We start from the raw sequence: 7,444 nt of genomic DNA, 5'->3' as shown, positions 1-7,444 counted from the left end.
CAATACATCACAATGTACCTTGGATAGGTAAGCTCAAGGAGCCAGATAAACTTATCCTCCAAAGTGGCTTGTTTAGCTAATGATTTGTCTTTGGCCACCGCCCATCTTGAGGTTGAGAAAAAACATTTAAATGCCTTAAAGGTTGAACTAGCTCAGGTAGATAGTTTAGTATAGAAGGCTCATATAAGAGCCATGGAGAGTGAAAAAGATGGCTTGTTCAACCACTTGGCAGAATTTATAGAATCTAAGTCTTCCCATGAGTTTGAGCTTTTTTGCATTCTGGAATGATCGTCCTTTAACCTTTTGATCATATGCTCTAGCTAGTCATTGTTGGTAGGTTGCCATCTTTACTATTGCTCTTTCTTGCCTCTTCTAGGCAGGTCACAACCTTTTCCATTAGTTATTGGTTGCTTTGAGAGTCATAGGATAGTATTTATGGGGTTGGGATTCCAATTTCTACCAGGACTACAACTTCTGTCCCATAAACGAGTGAGAAGAGGATATCTTCTATAGTTAAATGCGGAGTGGTCTGATAAGCCTTAAGATAGTCAGTAGTTCTTCTATCCACCTAGTCTTAAAGTCCCTTAACTTTTTTTCTAAGATGTTAAAAATGTCTTTTTGCTTGCTTTAGCTTGCCCATGCCCTTAGGGGTAGGCAGGAATGGAGAAATGATGATCGATTTGAATTTTGTAACACAGTTTCCCTTAGGGGTAATCTCCTTGGTTATCCTGAATTGACAAATAATATTTTTCCATAAAATGCTTCGCATATTCTGTCCACTTAGTAAAGTAGTAAGTAGCAACCAAGAGGAATCTCCTTTGCCCGTATGTAAATGTGAATAGGCTCATCAAGTTTAACACCTAATAGGTGAAGGGCTAAGTAATGGTGATAGGTTGATAGGCCATAGGGTGAAGATGAACTTTAGGGGTGTACCTTTGACACTGGTCGCATTTTTTGACATATTTTGTTGCGTCTTTCTGCATATAAGGCAAATAATACCCATGCGAGGTCGTGTGGTGAGCTAAGGATCTTTTTCTATTGTGGTTACCATAGTGGCCTTAGTGTATTTCAATGAGACCATAGCTCGCCTCTTCTATTGATAAGAATCATAAGAGTAGGCCCATTGCTAACTTTCTGTATAGCAGTCCTTTAATGAGGGTATATCTAGTGGCTTGCATTCTCAACCGATGCACTTTCCTTTTATCTAGTGGTAGTTCTCTTTTTTATAGATAGTTGGAGATAGGTTTTCTCTAGATATCTTTCAAGGCTTGTGGGTATAGGAACTGGATGTCGTGGAGGTCTTTTTCCTCTATGCTAGGTCTTCCTTGATACCCTAGGTGGACTGTCTTATCTTCTTTTGCTTGACTCTAGATGACAATATTAGCCAACATAATAACATTAAAAACTTTATAGGATCTAGATTTAAAGGTTTAAACATGCTTATTAAGATTTTAATGTTCCCATATCAATTCTTATCAATGTAAAAAGCTCTAAAGCTATAGAAAATCTTGCAAACATAATAACCTTCCACTCGATGACTCCTATTTGAAGCTTGGTATTGAGATAGTGAAGATCTTTAGGATGATAGAGTCTAAGGTTCTCTCTCTCTAACTGAACATGTCCTTTAGATCACCTAAGAGGACATCATGTCTCCATTCATAAGGTATTATGGTGCCTCTATTGAGAATATATATTTTTTTGCCACCAGCATTCATCAATAATGACCAATCTGTAGGAATATATGATCACATTAAATTCTCACCTATAGGTCAAAACCATTTGTTGATTTTGGCACATACTTAATATTCTCTCAAAGTTGAGTGTCCATGTAGTAAAGTGACTTGATCAATCATGAAAATTGATAACCTTGCATCATGATTCACTATAGTTCTTGTCCAATGTATAACCGTACACACTAGTGCATTCACCATGGAAAACCCACCTTGATGGCCAAGACAAGTTATTTCTCTAATTAAGAGGTAGTGCCCTATAATCTCTACTAAATTGCCTAAATCCATGAACCAACTATGAACAACTTATCATCTTGTAAGGAAAATATGACTTGTATCCGCTATGCAACTCCTAATGGACCTAAGTCATATACAATACAAGTGATATGGCACATATGTCCAAATAACCAATTAATACAAATGTGATATTAAAGAAAACTAGATACATAAATAAACAAATTTATTAATAAATCAACCATCTTATATAGTATGTCATGATTTTCAAGGTTTTATTCCAACAATTATGTACTAGAGTACATATTTACTTTGTAATAGGCATGGTGAGTAAATATCCGTCAAATACAAAACTAGAACATTAGTTAATTGTCAAGCATATAATCAAGTATCTTAGGAGAATGAGATATTATATGCTTGTGTTTCAAAGTGATGAGTTTGTACCTAAAGGGGGTGCATAGATTCCGATTTTCAATCTAATAAGGATTCTTGTTAGTTTACCTCCAATTTTGTATTTACTTTTAATGGTGTGGTTGGAAAGGAAGTTGTTTAACTTAGGAAGTTCCTTATAGGACATGGGGTCATACCCTTAGTTATACAACCCATGACACTATTTTATGATAGTAGTAAGGGTAGGGGAACAATCTAAAAAACCAAAAAACCACTGAAAGGGTAAACCCATTAATAGAAAATACCACTTGATTCATGAGATAGTATAAAGTGGTGATGCAGTGGCTGAGAAGATACCTTCTACAAAGAACTTTGTAGAGTCTTTCACCAATACATAAACAATGAGAGTCTTCGATGGTCACAAGGATAATATAGGTGTCAAGTGTATAACTAATTTATTTTAGTAACATAATGCTCTGAGGGCTAGTGAAAGATTGTTAGGATAGAGCCATTAAAAGCAGACATGATGTAACGAATTTGGAATTTACTTAATTATATTCCAATTGCACTTTTATCTATCCTTTTTCCATGCATTATTCTTTATAAACATTCTAGCCTACATCTTTTGCATCGTACATGATTTGAGTTCATAAGAGTTGCACGAATGATCCAAGTCATAGGTTCTTTAAGAGTTGATAATTTGTTCATAGTCAGTTTTTGAAATTACACAATCTATTTGAGATTATAGTGCACTAACTCTTACTTAGAGGTATTGCTAGTGTTGGCCAATGGGGTGAGGTTCCCATGGTGAGTGCACTAATGTGTACGGTTACACATTGGATAGGACCTATGGAGTTATCACATAAGGCTATCAGGTTATCTATTAACCTTGAGAGAATATCGAGCTTGTGTCAAAGTTAGTAATGACTTTGACTTATGGGTAAAATCCTAAAGTGATCATATGTTCCCTATGGATTGGGTCATTATTGGTGGAAGCTGGTAGTAATAGCTATTCTCAATAGGGGCACCAAATATCTCATGGGATTGAAGCAGTGTATTCTTTGACCCTAAAGATGTGTGCTCAAGTAAATTATGATCATAATAGTTCCTAAGTAGAACTTGAAATAAGCTCTTTGAGAGCTATGACATGTCAAATGGTCACACAATAGGAAGATTTGTAACTCAAGGATAGTAGAGGTAATCTTGAAAGGTTGATAGTTTTCACCTTATTAGATTATGAACACCAAGTTCATAGGGAGATTGTATACAACGAATAACATATCACAAACTAGAGCACTCCATGTATCATTGTAATATACTTAGGATACTGAAGTGCAATTAACTCTCTATAGTAGAAAGTTAAGTCAATTTCAAAATTGGATTCTGAGGGAGTCAATATTGTCCTATGGGTCATGGTGGTCCCTGTTCGAGCTCATATACTTTAATGGCACAATTTATGAGAGTTGAATTGGTTCTTAATTCACTTATGTGTATTAGGGAGTTTTGGTAACTACACAAGGTTACATAGAGGTTAGTGAATGATATATTTGAAATTGGTTATTTAATTAATTACAATCATATTGGGTTAATTAATCAATTAGGGCCCTTTATGGGCTAGACTAAGTGACCAAGCCCAAAATGGACTCAACTCACTTAAGCCTAGTGGGAACTTTATAAATACCCCTTATGGGCTTAGAGTTTTAGGTTTTTTTTTCTTCCACCCTCTATTCTAGAGAAAGAACCCTAACCTCTACCCTCTAGATTTCACCATCTAAGTGTCAAGCTACAAGGAAAAGTCATTGAGTAGAAGATTAGTTGTCTACAAGATCTCTGACGACTTCTACAACATACAAAAACTATTTTTACTAAAAGGATTTGATCTTTGAACATCTAGATTTGAGGTATTAGCACTCTAAACTTGTTATACTAAATCTTAAAATGTTTTTAAATGTCTTGTTTCTATTGTGCATAGGACTTAGTAGACTTAAAAGTATTTTATGCACCTAACTTGATCCTGGGATAGGAAACCGAATAATCTAGAGTTCCTAACAAGATATTAATAGATAGTAGGTCACATATTCCAACACTTGTATCTTATTGTAATATACATAAAGTATTAGAGTGTGGTTGACTCTATTAGTGAGATGTTGAGTCCACTTTAGAATTGGATTATGAGGAAGGTAGTATTTTTCTATGGTTCTCAATAGTCTAACTCAAGCTCATATTTCTTGATGACATTGATTGGAGCCAAAATATGTGCTCTAATGGCACATCCAAAGGACATTAAAATCACCCAACTTGACCTAAATTGATGCTAAGGCCCTAGCCATGAGTTTAATTTGTACTTTGGAGACTTATTTCAGGTTCAAGGGAAGAAAAGGGTGCAAGTTGAATCACTTTACATTTTGAAAGATCAAGAAAGGGTTAAATGAGGAAATAAGTGAGTCAAGACTCATGGACTAGGAGAAAAGACAAGACAAGGATATCATGAGTTTGGAAGATGAGAAATGATCATTATAGAGTAAGAAAGAAGGCAAGAAAACATGGGAAATGATGCATAAAGCAAAATTCAGCTGCATGGAAATTTAGAACTAAAAAATATGATGGTAATATATACTTTGATTTTAAGGGCAAATTTAGGGTGCTTTCTGGAGTCCATTTTATACATATTATATAGTGTTTTGAAGCTCAGGAAGTTAAGAGTCCAACGCTTCAAATGGTGTGCAAATCAAATCTGAAATAAAGAAGTTATGGCCATTTGAAAACAACTACACAAAATTGAAGGGTCGTTTTGAAATGATTTCGAAATTCAACTCATGAATTCGAAATCCACTTCGAAATGACACCAATTTTAAATTCACCCACTACCACTTTGATGTTTCGCCTCCTTTACCTAGGGAATTGCATCCAGGACACTCCATCCACCCTAAGTGGACCTTACACGACTAGAAATCACCATTTTATGATTTTTTTTTTAATCATTTTTAGTTAATTATTTTGTAATAAAAGGTCAATGAGAGTGTCCCACATGTTAGGTAATTGATGATATTATATAAACTCTCTTAGTTCTATGTTTTAAGGATCTTGGATCTTTTTCTGGAGAGTTTGACATTGAAGGTGAAAGAAGACGAGAACTTTGGTTTGTTTTCTTTTCTTCTTTATTAAATATATTGTTTTAGGTTCTTTTGATTCAAATTATGGAATTTTACCCTATTATGGATTGTGAATGTGATAGCACCCCCATGAGAGGCTAAGAGCTAACTCGGGGCTTGAAGCATGAAAAACTAAGGGCTAAGAAACCTATAGGGGCAATGGGTAAATTATTATAACAATGAGATTAATTATTGATTGGGTGACAATTTATCATATTTTTTTTTATCCTATCCTTGTGAGTTAGTTTAGGGAATGATACGGTAGGTTATTACCTGATACTAATGATTCTTGACAATTCTTGATCATTAGTTATCATCGTCTTCCCTATCGTTATTTGCCCCAAAATAAAGCTATAAGGAGTAGGAAAGATTAAAAATTCAAATCTTAAACTAGTAATCAATTTCATTCATTTGATAGTTTTAGGAATCTATTTTAAAAAGGAAAAATTAGGTTTCAGATACAATTTTGAGTTACAAAACTCAACTTGATCGCGAGCGACCAAGGTTCCTAAAACCCTAAGATCATATTACTTAAAGATCCTTGTTTTCTCTAATTTATATACCCTAGGTTGGATTATGGAAAGCCCCAAACTTGAATCAATCGAATTTTAAATCAATATTCATTTTATTATTAATTTAATTTCTTTTACTTAGTTTCACATTATTCACATATTGTTTTTCACTTTAGGATTTAAACAAAAGTAATTCATTTATTCTAGTATGGACAATTTCCATAAGCTAGTCCTTGAGGACGATACCTGGGGTACTACAAAAGTTGTAGTGACTATTTCTCTAGTTTTTTTTTTTTTTTTTTTTTACCAGAGTTGCTACGTAAAAGATGCTAAGTATTTTGGTACAACAGAGAAGTTTGGTCACACTGTGGACCCGCATTTTTTCATGTGTGTCTCCACTTGATGGTGAGACTTGCTTTTTATGTGAAAAACTGTATTTTAACAAAAAAAAAAAAAAAAATGAAGTTGCCACTTACTTTTATTTATTTTTTAAAATGGAAAATAAAATAAGAAAGAAAACCTTAAAAAAATATAACTCCTTAAGTTTTAGAAAAACATGTCTTTAAAAAACTCAAGTCTAAGTTTGACAATTAGGTTTCTTATTGGGAAGGTACCATAAAGGTAACACCCCTCTAAACCCTAAAATAAAGGTCTTCATTGACTAGGTTGAGGGAATCATGGTAATTAACCTAAGAATCAAGGATACCAAAGAAGGCCAAAGGTGATTATCTATCCTAACAACATGCTAAACAAATGAAACAATCATTATAAGACACAAATATAAAGGAAAGATAGTATGTGTACCTAGACTATAACTCAAAGCACTATCATAAAAACATCAAGGTTAGTTCAAATTACATACTACATGCATTTTATCTTGGTCAAATAATCAAGCAATACACAAAGCATAAAAAGCAAAGTCACACATGAAAATGATCACACATAACAAAGGGTAGTTACATGACCAAGAGGTTGAAGGAAGAGAAGAACATACCTGAAGAGCATTTACATCTTATAGTGCACTTGCATATGATCCAAAAAGGATTAAATTACAAGTAAAAAAATGAAGGATATGATAACGAATCCCATGACATACAAATATAAATCAATTAAAGTAGTGAAAAGTCCTAAATTGATAGCTTAACCTAATTTTTAGAAATTTACCTAATTAGCAATGCTCATAAGAAAAATCCTAAAATAATATCTTAAAACAAAACTTCAACATGATGAAAACTCATTGACATCCTCATTATATCTATATTATAGAACAAAAATCTAAATCAAGTCAAGATATGTTAAGAGACCCTAAATTAAATAATTTGATAAGTTATGTACAAAATTCTTAGATATAGTCATAACAAACGACTCATAGAATAGATCCTAAAAAAATATCTAGAAGGGGAATTTCATTATAAGAAAATTAAAG

Source organism: Vitis riparia, chromosome 6, assembly GCF_004353265.1.
Source record: "Vitis riparia cultivar Riparia Gloire de Montpellier isolate 1030 chromosome 6, EGFV_Vit.rip_1.0, whole genome shotgun sequence".
Taxonomy (NCBI): Eukaryota; Viridiplantae; Streptophyta; class Magnoliopsida; order Vitales; family Vitaceae; genus Vitis; species Vitis riparia.
The sequence above is the reverse complement of the archived record's forward strand: the minus strand, read 5'-3'. Positions refer to the sequence as shown.